We start from the raw sequence: 14,584 nt of genomic DNA on the forward strand, positions 1-14,584 counted from the left end.
GTGTGACGCCTCCTACACATTTTTCCATTGTTGGAAAATGATACAGGCCTGTGTCCAGCGCTGGTTATACCATGTACAACCTGTTCTATGCATAACCTACTATTGTCATTCATACCACTGATTTTGAAGTATCAGTACCTCTGTTAAAGTGGTCCCACGTTTGGTTACATGCTTAAACTCCCATCATTTTAGGGCCACTTAACATTAGTGTATGGCGCTGGACTGACCATTCTGCCACCCTGGCAGCTTTCTGATGGGCTGCATGCTAGGGGGGTGCTTTCAGACCAGGATGAGCTGCCACGGTCCAGTGATGCCCCCATTATCGTCTCCTGCAGTGTGGGTTTGACTTCAACTAGTGCGTAATTTGAGGCGGTGGTTGCCGGTTCTCGGCACCAGCACTTTGTCAGCACCGGCTCTAGTGACAGTCCACCGCAGGGTGGCCTTCTGTCTAATGTTGAGATGAGCACAACAGCAGTGTTTAATTAGTCAAAATACATTAAAAAAAGAACATTACCTGCCACTCACGCCATTATTATAGCTTTGCGTGGCCTAAAATGGTCTGAATTTTCACTCTAACAGGAATGTGATGGTTACTAGTTACGTTGATACTGTCATCGGGAGAGAAAACTGGGGCAATGGGGGTGCAGGCTGCAGTGGCCTTCTGACAAGGGTCCTGGCACTTACTTTTTAACAAATTAAACACTGACACAATTTTGCCAGGACTAAAGTGGGTTTCCAGTCTATCTTTCTATGGCTCTCCAGCAACTCTTTCTACCAGTCTTTGCTAGTGGAGGTGGTGGGTGGGTGGCAAAAGCGTCTAACAGCATTTGCCCCAGTATTGGAACTTTCATAGATTCCCATGCTTTGTATCATTCCCCGTCGTTGGAATGGGAGCCTCGGTAGTATCACAACCATAGAAACAAAAGAGAAAAAATAGGCCTAGGCCTCATCTCATTTTGTATCCTATCACCCTCTTTTTGTAAAAGAGACCAAACTTTTGTCAGGACCAATCAGAGCAGCCTCGCCCCATAGAACCTTCCTGAGAGAGCTCAGAGCCTCAGATTTTTCTACCGCACATTGTGCTAGGGAGTCTCCACTGAGCTCTGCTCAGTTTTCTCAATATTACTGGTAATTTCTTCAATTTTTCTACTGAAATCAAGACATGTCTGACAAGGAGAAGAAGGTCTTATTCAGGTCCTGTGCCTCTTGTGGGAAAAAACGACTTTTTATGGAAGATAAGCATGAAAACTGTATTTATTGCTTATACCCGGACCACAAGGCCACAGACTGCAAAATTTATAGAACCTTCTCTACCAAGACACTTCGTGACAGAGAGGGTCGGCTTTTGACCTGGCTTCAAAAGATGAAGACTCTGAAGGAGATGCTCTCATCAGATGAAGAGGATTCAACATCTCTAGCGTCCTCTCACAGATCCAGGAAGAGGGGTAGGTCTCCCCCTGGTTCTTCTTCAGCTGAGCCCCCTCTTAAGGCCCTTCATAAGATCTCTGACAGGTCCGAGAAGGCTGGTCCCCTTCAATCTCCTCACGGAAGTGAGAAGGAGAGGCAGGGACAGGCTGCTGGATTGGTTACAGCCTCAAAGGACAAAAAGGAGGTTACTATCAATTCTCCTCCGTCCAAAAAGGAAAAAAACGGTGACAAATACTCTTCTGTCACTCCAGGAACCGGGCCGGAGAAAAAACAGCGTCCGTCGACGACGAAAACATCAGGTACGTCGACGACGATTGCTTCTGTGAAAATTCCCGCTGTTTCCTTGGCTCCGTCGACGGACTCGTCGTCGGTAGCGATCTCCACGTCGACGACTTCGTCGTCATTCAAGGTTCCCGTATCGTCGACGTTAGCTTCTTCCACGTCGACGACGATGAGCTCCGGTAAGGTGCTGTCGACGGCCTCGTCGACAACAAAGACTACGTCGACGACGACGACAACTTCGACGTCAACGCTGATGGTGATGACGAAGAGTTCGTCTACGAAACCGTCGACGATCATTCCGTCGACGACCAAGATTTCGTCGACGAAGGCCGCTGTACCGTCGACGATTCCATCGACAATACCGTCGACGACTGCTGCACCGTCGACGACGGCTCTGTCGACGAGACCGTCAACGGGTCAAAAATGCATTTTCCACTGCAGAAGATGAAAATTACACCGGAAATGACGTCTCCCCGACGTGTTTCGTCGCATCCAACGACAATGCTTCTGGATGATGAGTCGGAGGAGGATGAGGATGAGAGTGGCCATTATGGGGATGCCTAAAGTCCCTCAGACTTGAATGTAAAATTGCAGGAGACTGACACAGAGGAATATTACGAGCATACAGGTGGCCAACAGTTGCATCACTATGTTCCACAAGAGCGACGTCCGCCTGGTTTAGGGCAGGATATGGTGGCCATGCACGCCTCTTTAATCTCTGATCTACAGATGATGCTGCAGGACTATCAAAACAGGTTTCCTTCGGAACCTTCAATGCAGTCCGCGCAACCTCCACCTCAGGTGTTGTCACAAGCACAGCCAGTTATCGGTCTGCCTCCTTCGCCAGTGGTGCCCCTCTCGCCACCACCGGTAATACCTATGGTCCTTTCCCGGACACCGGATCCCGAACCAGCCAATACTGTCCAGCAGGACACCTATTCGGACGATGAGGCTGTACAGGTGGATCCCTTGACTGATCCATTGCAGGACCCAGACTTGGATCAGGGTGACAGTGGGCTACAAGATCCAGACGCCACTGGTCGTGATACTTCTATCTCCCCTCCAGCTGATATAGGGGGGTTCCATAACCTGATAGAGAGAGCGTCAAAGAGGTTTGGACTGCCGATTACGAGAGAAGAGTCTGAATGTTTCCTCTATGACTTCAAGGAACAATACAGAAGATCTGTCAAGTCCATTCCCACAATTGAACATGTGTGGGAGGAAGGTATGAAGATCATGCAAAATCCAGCCACTGTTATTCCGGTTCTCCCCAGACTGGAAAAGAAGTATAAGGCCCCAGAAGGCAGTCCAGCTTGTCTTCTTGGACAGCCGAAACCTGATTAGGTGATCTCACAGGCCGCCCAAAGCAAGTCCAAAAACCCGTCAACACCTTTGACTACGCCTCCGGACATGGACGGTAGGCGCCTGGATAACGTGGGGAAGAGGTTTTCTTCCATGGCCAGCTTGCTTGTTAGAGCAGCAAATGCTCTCGCCATTCTAGGCAGATACGATCGCCAGATGTGGTGTGACATGGAACCGTTTGTGGAACAACTACCAGACTCTGCAAGGGATGAGGCCAGGAGAGTGCTGATGGAAGGAGAGAAATCCTCCTCTGAAGTTATCGACTGTGCTATGGATATAGCTTCAACGGCTTTTCGGGCCTTAGCAGGGTCAGCGGTGCTACGTCGCCAGGGCTGGTTGAGAGCCACCTGGTTTCGTCAGGAGGTCCAAAATAAGATCCTGGATCTCCCATTTGATGGAGAGATGCTTTTCGGTAAGCATGTTGATGATGCCCTGCAAAATATAAAAAAGGATACAGACACGGCGAAGTCTTAGGGATCACTCAACTACCGTAAGGTCCCATTTAAAGGCGCTTGTGGCAGAGGTTTCTCTTCGTATAGAGGCAACACCCAACAGAGATATTCCTCGCAATCTTCGCAGTCTTATAAGAACCAATACTCAAATTAACGGCAGGGACAATCGGCGTCTTACTCTCGCCAACCTCCGCGAGGGCGTCAGAACCGGCAGGGACGTGACAACGCCAAGCGGCAATAGCGGCCTCCTGGCTCTACCTACTGTTCCTACCCTCCCAGTCACATCAGTGGGGGGCAGGATATCCTTTTGTCTGAACAGCTGGAAGTGTATAACATCGGACCAGTGGGTCCTGAATATTGTACAGAGTGAATAAATTTTAACAGGAGGGGGGAGAGAGAGAGTCAGTGGATTCAGTCTCCCAAGTCATACGAATAAACAAAGTGGAATCCACTCAAGGTGATAGTGATCTCTAGAGTGATAGGGAACACACAATGTTGTTTAAATGCCCCTCACACACCAACAGGCCCCTTGGTGTCATGCTTCATCATCGGGGCCTTCGCACCCCTCTACGGGATGCGGCGTGCTACGACTCGCGAATACGCAGGAGCACTTGACGTGAACTATGTGTGGGGGTGTGTGTATACAAAAATGTGAGTGAGGTGAGGTGAAAAAGGTGAGTAATTAAAAGATACCTGGCACATGGGAGAAAAAAAACTTTATTAAATCCCCGGCTGGTATTATTAAAATAAAAGTGCAGGGCGTGGTTTTAGAAAGATACGTGTTAGGGTATCAAACCACTGTATTAAAAGTCAACATGTTTCGGAGGTCAAAGCCCCCTTCTTCAGGACAAGGGTTAAAGCACTAACCCCCCTTACTCACATGTAAGATGTAAAAGTGAAAAATAAAAATGACCACAATGTGTAATGTTCCTCACAATGTTAAATGTAAGTGAGTGTCGTTGCGCCCAATTGGCGTAAGAACTTAGAGTTCCCAAATACTGGACTTCATGAGCCTTTAGCGTATATAGGGGAATCCTTCCTTTCTAATCAGAAAACGGTTACTGCAACAGCTAATCGCCTGCCTTCCCTCAACGCGGGCCGCGTTGAGGGAAGGCAGGCGATTAGCTGTTGCAGTAACCGTTTTCTGATTAGAAAGGAAGGATTCCCCTATATACGCTAAAGGCTCATGAAGTCCAGTATTTGGGAACTCTAAGTTCTTACGCCAATTGGGCGCAACGACACTCACTTACATTTAACATTGTGAGGAACATTACACATTGTGGTAATTTTTATTTTTCACTTTTACATCTTACATGTGAGTAAGGGGGGTTAGTGCTTTAACCCTTGTCCTGAAGAAGGGGGCTTTGACCTCCGAAACATGTTGACTTTTAATACAGTGGTTTGATACCCTAACACGTATCTTTCTAAAACCACGCCCTGCACTTTTATTTTAATAATACCAGCCGGGGATTTAATAAAGTTTTTTTTCTCCCATGTGCCAGGTATCTTTTAATTACTCACCTTTTTCACCTCACCTCACTCACATTTTTGTATACACACACCCCCACACATAGTTCACGTCAAGTGCTCCTGCGTATTCGCGAGTCGTAGCACGCCGCATCCCGTAGAGGGGTGCGAAGGCCCCGATGATGAAGCATGACACCAAGGGGCCTGTTGGTGTGTGAGGGGCATTTAAACAACATTGTGTGTTCCCTATCACTCTAGAGATCACTATCACCTTGAGTGGATTCCACTTTGTTTATTCGTATTGTACAGAGTGGCCATACGTTGGAGTTCCAAGATCTTCCTCCAACAAGAGCTCCGGGCGCCATCCGCACAAAACATCTGGGACTGCTCCATCTCGAAGCCCATCAATTGTTTCTCAAGGGGGCAATAGAACCGGTACCTCTCTCTGAGGGGCAGAGGTTTTTATTCCAGGTTCTTTCTGGTGCGGAAGACGGCAGAGACTTGGCGCCCCATACTAGACCTACGAGAGCTCAACACTTATCTCATCAAACGCTCTTTCAGGATGGTCACTCTCCAAGAAATTCTTCCTCTTTTGAACCCAGGCGACTATTTGGCGTCTCTGGATTTAGAAGATGCGTATTTCCACATACCGATACACCCAGCTCACAGACAATATCTGCGCTTCACAGTGGGCAAGAGCCATTTCCAATTCAAGGTGCTTCCGTTTGGGCTTCGGTCTGCACCTCGGGTATTCACCAAAGTGTTGGCACCAGTAGCAGCTTTTCTACGAAAACAATCCCTGGAGGTTTTCCCTTACTTGGACGACTGGCTCGTCAAGGCTCCATCTTTCAAAGAAACCTCTCAAGCTGTTTCGACTTGCATTCAGTTGTTCAGTCACCTGGGCCTTCAGCTAAACAAACACAAGTCAGTTCTACAGCCCTCCAGAGCCACACGGTCCTTGGGGCCATTTTGGACACCACGCGATGCACAGCTCGTCCTTCGGAAGAGCGTCAACAGAAGTTGATCGTATCAGCTCGCCAATTGTTCCACAAGAAATGCCTTTCAGTCCGTCAATACAAGTCCCTTCTCGGGTCGATGTCATCCTGCATACCATTAATACCGCATTGCAGGCTGCGAATGCGTCCTCTGCAGGAAGAACTAGACAAACAATGGTGCCAAGCAGAGGGATCATTCAACGACAAGGTGTTGGTGACATCAGCAATGAGAAGGGCATGCGAATGGTGGCTAGTACAAGACAATATCGCACAAGGTCTGACGTTCAGAATTTCACCATCCCCCCTGATCATGACCACGGAGGCCTCTTTGGAAGGCTGGGGAGCAGTGCTCCAAGAGCTTCAAGTCAGCGGGCACTGGAGTCCAGAGCAGCGCCAGTGCCATATCAATTTTTTGGAGCTGACGGCCATTCGGTTGGCTTTGCAGGCATTCCTTCCCAGAGTTCGCAACCATACAGTGCTGGTACGGACGGACAATACGACGGCTATGCACTACGTCAACAAGCAAGGGGGAACGAGGTCGCAAACTCTGTCCACATAAGCTCAGAGGATCTGGGATTATGCGATTCTTCACAGCATCAGTCTGAGAGCTGAACACCTGGTAGGCTCGCTCAATGTCAAGGCGGATGCCCTGAGGCGCCGGACAGAGGTGATTCACGAATGGGAATTGAATCAGTCCATTCTGGAGAGTGTGTTCTCGGTTTGGGGGACACCATCCATCGACCTTTTTGCCTCTCCGGTGAACGCCAAATGCCGGTTTGACGCAAGCAAAGTTCACCATCAGGGATCCCTGGGGAACGCCCTTTCGATGGCCTGATACAGCGCATTCTTTTACGCTTTTCCTCCAATTCCCCTCATTCCTCGAGTACTCAGGAAAATGAAGGCGGAACCATGCAAGATGTTCCTCATTGCACCAGCGTGGCCTCGGCAATTTTGGTACACAGAACTCCTGCGGCTCTCCCAGGCTCCTCCAATTCGCTTAGAACCAATTCCGTCCCTGTTGTCAAGGAATCAGGGACAGGTTTACCATCCGGATCCGGAATCGCTACACTTGACAGCGTGGCTCCTGAACACAGAGAGTTCTGTCATCTGAATCTCTCCCAGGAATGTAGAGAAGTTTTGTCACTGGCTCGAGCACCGAGCACTAATAAAACTTACAAGGCAAAATGGAAGAGGTTCTACCTATGGTGTCAAGGACAAGGTCTCCATCCTTACAAGTCTCTGCCTCATCAACTATTGCCATATATACTATCATTGGCTAAGTCTGAGTTGGCGCATTCGTCTGTGAAGGTACATCTTGCAGCCATATCAAGGTTTCGGCGTAGTTCTTCAGGCCCTTCCTTATGGTCCTCTAGGATTGTTAAACAATTATTAAAAGGCTTGTTCCGGATGTATCCTCCAGTTCGACCTCCTCCACCAGTTTGGCAGCTCAATCTTGTCCTGGCTCAACTCATGAAAGCTCCGTTTGAGCCTGTGCACAAGGCGGACTTGAAGTTCCTCTCTTGGAAACTTGCCCTCCTCTTAGCTCTGACAGCAGCGAGAAGAGTTAGTGAGCTTCAAGCCCTCTCCATAGTGCATCCATTCCTTCAATTCAAAAAGGATGTTCTTATTCTTCGCACCAATCCAAAGTTTATTCCGAAGGTGCCATCTGAGTTCCACTTGAATGAACCTTTGATTTTAAAGTCTTTCTTTCCGCGCCCTTCTACGCCTTCGGAACGCACATTACATTCTTTGGACGTTCAGAGATGCTTGAAATTCTACTTAGAGCGCACACGACCCTTTTGGAAATCATCCCAGTTGCTGTGTCCTACAGCGCACCACGGAAGGGGTTTCCTTTGGCAAAGAGTGGCATTTCCCGCTGGATCTCCAGTGCGATTCAATTCTGCCATCAGGAGGCGGGAAAGCCACTGGACAGAAAAGTCTGTGCACATTCCACAAGGTCTGTGGCTCTCTTCTCTGGTGTCGCCATTAAGGACATATGCAGGGCAGCAACGTGGAGCAGTACTCATACCTTCACGAAACAATACTGCCTGGAGTCTGCAGGACGAGACGACGCGGCTGTTGGTCAAGCAGTTCTGCGGAATCTTTTTCATTGAGAGGTGAGCTTTCCCTACAATCCCTCCATCGTGGTGAGCACATTTTGTTTATTGTTTTGCTATGCTATAAGTATTGCTAATATGGTTATGTGATGCCATGTATCTACAAAATGTGTCTTTGTGATTTACTGCTAGCTACTCTGATACAAAGCATGGGAATCTATGAAAGTTCCAATACTGGGGCAAGAAAACAAGTTACTTACCTGTAACTTTGGTTCCCCAGTATTGGTAACTTTCATAGATTCCCATGCGCCCACCCTCCTCCCCTGGGAAAGCTCAGTCTTTTGACAAGAGATAGTGGCGGTTTGCACAATGGCTACGAAAATATGAGGCGCTGAGCTCTCTCAGGAAGGTTCTATGGGGTGAGGCTGCTCTGATTGGTCCTGACAAAAGTTTGGTCTCTTTTACAAAAAGAGGGTGATGGGATACAAAATGAGATGAGGCCTAGGCCTATTTTTTCTCTTTTGTTTCTATGGTTGTGATACTACCGAGGCTCCCATTCCGACGACGGGGAATGATACAAAGCATGGGAATCTATGAAAGTTACCAATACTGGGGAACCAAAGTTACAGGTAAGTAACTTGTTTTCTTCCTTACTAAGCTACACATTCATAGCAAAAATAAGAAACTTCGGCAAATGTATGTGCCCAAAGTCAAAATAGATAGGATGAACATCGAATGGTGGGTCCTACTCCGCATCTAAGATAAAAGAAGAGACCCCCTCCCCCCACGCAATGCCTACAAATACAACCACACCTCTTTTGCATGGGGATTTCGATAAGGATGTGGGAAAGGGCTGTGTGGTGATGTCTCAGTCTTGTAAGAGTTTCAGAATGGCAAGTAATTGTATGGAGATTTCTCGCAGAGGGTAGTCTCAGATCATAGGGAGTAGCAGATCATTAGGGAGATTCCAGTGAGTGCAGAAGACCTATACTCTTTATATGTCCTCAGTTTGTTTCCCGCCCTAGGTCCAGCACTGTTGCAGTTCCATGGAGTACAGCACTGCAGTGTTGCATTGTAAATGGTATTTGTACAGCCTGTTGCTACCACTACTCTGGTCCTGACTGTGCCTGCAGTCCTCCATTTTGTTGCATGGCTGGGGCTTGCGTGCACAGCTGGTAGAGTGCGTACCTGTCCTGTGACCTGGATGGCCAGTTTTGTGTCTTCTGCACAAGGACCTCAGAGATGCTCCAGTTTTCACTGTTAACCTGGCAATGGGCTTAGGTTCCTCTATCACAGAGGCATGTAACTTTGATAGTGTAGTACTTTCAAAATGCAGATATCCATTGTGACAGCTCTTGAACTTGGAGCTTTTTGATATACATCCTTCATCAGTATGTTACTAGTGCTGTACTAAGTGCAGACTTCATGTGTTTGGAGCTGTGTGGTACCCACCATACAATCAGTATTGTACTATGCCTCTTCAAGATGTGGTCTGCGCATACTACAGGTACTTAGAGCTCTCTGGTACCCGCCATTCCTCAGTATTGTACTGTGCCTTGCCAAGATGTAGATGCTCATAGACTACATCCACTTGAAGCTCTCTGGTACCCGCCGTTCATCAGTATTGTACTGTGCCTCACCTAGATGTTCATAGTCTACATGAACTTGAAGCTCACTAGTACCCGCCGTTGCTCGGTATTGTACTGGGCCTCACCAAGATGTGTCTCTATGCAGACTACATGCTCTTGAAACTCTCTGGTACCCGCCGTTCATCAGTATTGTACTGGGCCTCACCAAGATGTAGATGTTCATGGACCACAAGCACATGAAGCTCTCTGGTACCCGCTGTTCATCAGTATTGTACTGTACCTCACCAAGATGTAGATGTTCTTAGACCACAAGCACATGAAGCTCTCTGGTACCCGCCGTTCATCAGTATTGTACTGTACCTCACCAAGATGTAGATGTATATAGTCTTCATGCACTTCAGTACTACATCACTTTCAGCCTCTGGGATCACTTTATCTCCTCTGTGTCTTTTAGGATTGAGTACCTTCTACCAGCATCGGATTGGGAAGGCGGGCAGTCGGGCATCGGCCGATGGGCCGGTGCCTAGGGGTCACCTGAGGGCCGGATTTTGTTAGCTCAATCAACCGGCCCACAGTGCCTTAGTGCCTCTTCCCAGCCCAGCCACTGTAATGTGGAGCAAGCATCAGAGGGGCCAGCTTGCGGCCCCTGCAGACTTTAGCTTGACCTCCGTGGGGCCGTGAAAGACGCTCGCTTCCCTGCTGTGCTGTTAAACTGAGGCGCCTGGCTGGGAGCAGGTTATGCGGCCAGTGAGCCATGCTCCCTGGAGCAGCAGCAGCTTTGTACTTTACTTTACCCCTCCCCTGCTATGTCATCGCCCTGAGACTATACTTGACTGGGGAGGTTGAAGGGTGAGTGAAGGGGGACCGCTGGGGGCCTGTTGTTGGCACCTCAGTGCCAGAGTCTTTCAGGTCTTGGTAGACAGACGGATGTATGTTTGGATAGGCCTCACTATGAGGCATCTTTCAGCGAGAAAAATTAGGAGGATGTAATGTTAGGGTCAGAGCTGCTGAATTTCGAAATAGGTTCCAATGCGAGCCTCAGTGCAACATACTGTGTTTCTGGGCAAATAACTTAATTGCTTAAGGCCTAAAACAAACATTAATTTGATCTTTTTTAATGTGACCGGTGCTCATATAATCAGTGCCCTCATGCTGAGTTTACTCTAAAACTACAATAAAAAATAATCTCCTGTTTGCCAAGTTTTAAGAGTGCATCAGGAGTTGTGGCATTTCAGCCACTTTATTTCACCTCTACCAGCCAAAAGCTAGTGCTTCTAGCTTTCACCAATGTTTATGGCTCTATGAGCTTTAAAATATGTAATTCAACAAACATTTCCTAAAAATGTGCCCAATGAGACTAGTCAAATGCTGTTTTATAAAAGGGTGAAATCCACGAATGTGGGCCACTTTTTTTAAGGGGTGCCCGGGCCGAATTGTGATCCCAATCCGACCCTGCGGCTTCTACATAAATCTGTGTGTCAAACTGTACCTCCACGTGTCTGTCAGCAGGCTCTGCCTGGACTACAGAGGAACCTGCAGTACCAGGACTGGACTGCTAGGTCAGTTTGTAGGCTTTTTGGTGGTTTTGAGGCTGATTTATTGTCTGATTTGCCAGTAGTTGTTAATGCTGATTTTTCCACATACATTGCCTGTAGCCAGCACAGCTGCATGCAGTCTCCCTCACCTTGCAAAACACCTATAGAGCTGTCTATAGCAAGTTCAAAACTGCCCTGATGTGCAAGTGTGGGCCATTTCTTTTAGCCATCTGATTCGCTTGGGAGGGGCCCCTTTTATTTTAGTGCCTGTCTATTTTCTGTCCCAGTTCAACCATGTCTGTTGGTTTTCACATGCTGTCTTACTCGCCTTGCCATCTCTTAGCCATCTATGCATTTACCAGTCCAGGCTAATGCAGCAGTGGGAACATTATACTTCCACTAGGGTGTTCATGTATGATGATACTTCACCCTTAGATTTGCAATTCCCCTTTTCATCCAGAATTCAGAAAATATCGTTCTTTCTTTTTGGGTAGTTTGCTATCTCTAAACCTTTAGAAGTCTGGCAAACAGTGCTTGGTGCTTTTGGAATCTGTGGTGTGTGCTTTGTAATTATTTCTTTGGCAACAAGAATTGGCAAAGCTAATAAATAAATCTTGTCTTTGGGTTTTACTGGCTTTACCAATAGTTTTAGACATGCTGTATAGCACCCTTGATGCTCTGCAACACGGCTAAATTGGGTGGGGGACCCTTGTCACGATTGGCTGCATCATTTTGTAGGTGTATGCAACACATATTTTTGCCATTTTTGTCAAGCCTGGGGCGACCAGAAATTTCCGCACCAGGTACCACCTGACCTTGCTACTCCACTGAGTTGGGACAGCAGCAATTTATATAAATAAAAAAAAAAGATCATGGGTGAAGGGAGGGAGCAGCAATTGTGAGCAGGCGTAAGGAAGGGGCTGCGGCACTCAAAGGGAGAAGAGCACGAGTGAGAGAGCAATGCGGGGTGAGAGGCACATGAGGGTAAGGGCAACACAAAAGGGGCAGCAGGGAGAAGCTGATGGGCGTGAGAAAATAGCTTGGCAGAGGGGGAAGAGAAGTATTTGAGGGAGGCAGATGGAAAACACATACACTCTCATAGAGTGGTTAACCAAAAAGAAAAAAGTAGTGCCTGAAAAGTAAGCAGTGGAAGGACACTTGTAATGAGGCTGTGCTCCCGGGGGTTGGCAAACAGAAGAAGGAAAGGCAACATAAGCGACCTAATAAAAAGCAATCAAACGAGTGACTAAAGCCAACCAATAGGTCTTTTCGCAGATAGCTGTGCTGACATGGGCTCGTGCCTGCTATCAATCACTTCTCTCACTCAACAATTGAGAAACCTGGAATAGCGGAAAAATCAATTTTAGGAAAAGGTCTTGGATTAAAAAGGGACTATTAATCCTGACCTCTGAGACGCTCAGCGGCCGAAAACAACCATCGCCGACAAATGTTTAGATGTTATTAAGTAAAACAGCAGCTTCTATTTGTGGCTTTAAAGCGCTGATCCGTGGAACACGGGAGTTCATGTCGCTGGAAAGAAATTACTAATTGGGTGTTTAACCACGGTCCGAAAATCCTTCTGCAAATTTAATTTAAAGAATGCGGGGGCCTTGGCTGGCAGACTTTGGGGGAGGGTGGGGGGCTTATGTCAGGGCTGATCAGTTAGTAGCCAGAGAGCGGGCTCTGCTCTGGGAGACATTAAGTGAATTACTTTTCGTAATGCTGCCCGTCCATGTAGAAGCAATCAGGAGAAGGGATATAAGCCAGTATTTTGATTTAACAGATGTCTTTAATGTTTTGCAGTGAACGTGAACACGAAGCTCTTCGGACCGTAAATCTTTTTTTTACACGATGTGACGCAACCTTTCAACATCTATAGATAGCTTTAAAATGCACTTGATGACTAGGGTAACCACACTGCGCCATGCCTCTCGCTCAGCACATTGTTTGTTCTGGGCTTCTTTCAGCAAACCAGTGCATTCTGGTAGTTGTAGTCTTCACCACCAGTGATTTGTAAAGGAAAGTTCAGAAAAAAAAGTGGAGTCCTTGTGAGTTGGAGTCACTGGTCACCCTGAAGCCGGCCCAAGCATGCTTGTTTCCGGGCCTTGAGGACCTGGCTTGGCAGTTCGAGCTGGACTGTTCCCATGAGGAGCTGAGTCAAGATTGATTTGCCTATGGCTGGATCCAAACTGGGGTGGCGTAGTGAGCAAAAGAACAATGGATTTAACCCAGATCTCTTGACTAGGGAGGGTGAATGTTTGATTTATTCAGCATTCCCACCATCATTTGCTGCTGCAGAATTTTTTGCCCTAAGTGGGATGGGTGTGCCCAGACATGGGTCCTTTGCTCTCTGTGCCACTGGATTCAAGGTAGCCTGGCTGATGAAGGGTGACACACAAAAACCGGTGCCAGGATGCTTGTTTCCGGACCAGTGAGGATCTGGCCTGGCAGTTCAGGCTTGACTGTTCCCATGAGGAGCAGGGCAAAGTCTCACTTGCATATGGCTGGGTCCAAACTGGGGTGGCATAGTGAGCAAAAGAAGGATGGATTTAACCCAGCTCGCTTGACTGGGGGGTGAATGTTTGATTTATTCAGCGTTCCGTTCCCCCCTCCCCCCTCCCCCAAGGTAAGGTAGTCGTTTCAAATATTTGCTTGAGACAATGTCAATGCATCTTTTTTTTTTTTTTTTGGGCGGGTGTCAGTATTTTTGTACAGTTGTCAGTGTTTAAGTGTTCTGCAGTCCTCAATAGAATTAAAATAGGCAGTACTAGATATGATAAATTAGTATAAACCACCCCAAATACTGCCCCTGAATAAGAAAGGATTAAATAATGAATTTAAGAATAAAGGAAATTAATAATGACTATGGGACAATATTTATGGACGATTGTGTGATCCGGATCCAGTGTGTCAATTTATAGTATCGCAAATTTTCTTTTCCCCAAAAAACGTACACAATAAAGAGTTTAAAATCCGAAAATAGATGCCTCAGAACATGAGAAATAAATATTACGTAGTATGGCATTTGGAAGCTCGTTCCAAAGGTAGGAAATGTGAAAATACAGTGATATTGTGTTTGACCAACCATTATTTTAATTTTCAGTAGTAGATTTTGATTTAGCTCGGCAGGCTGAACTCTGCCAAGTCATGTACAAATTTCCAGATTATGGACAATATTTTATATTGTAGAATTACTCGACGTTTGAATTTCTTGTCAATGTAGCTGAAGAAAACATGGTTTGAGATGCATTTTAACCCAGTGTGTTAAAATGTGTTTTGTCTCCTGTAGAGTTCTTTCTCCTTTCTTGAAAGGAGCGAGGGCTGGTAATGCTTGGCTCCATCACAAAGGCAGCTCACCCCATGATTTAGGGCTGTCCACAACCCTTCTATTTTCATTAAAGGATGGAGTCATTCTTC

The 14,584-nt window shown here is 47.1% G+C and overlaps 1 protein-coding gene across 1 annotated transcript in view; it reads left to right on the forward strand.

Moving 5' to 3' along the window:
• The window catches only part of ABCA2 (ATP binding cassette subfamily A member 2), a 693,258-nt gene that overhangs the window by 355,187 nt on the left and 323,487 nt on the right, over positions 1–14,584 (forward strand). The gene's annotated exons all lie outside the window — the stretch shown is intronic.

Source organism: Lissotriton helveticus, chromosome 5_1, assembly GCF_964261635.1.
Source record: "Lissotriton helveticus chromosome 5_1, aLisHel1.1, whole genome shotgun sequence".
NCBI classification, from domain to species: domain Eukaryota; kingdom Metazoa; phylum Chordata; class Amphibia; order Caudata; family Salamandridae; genus Lissotriton; species Lissotriton helveticus.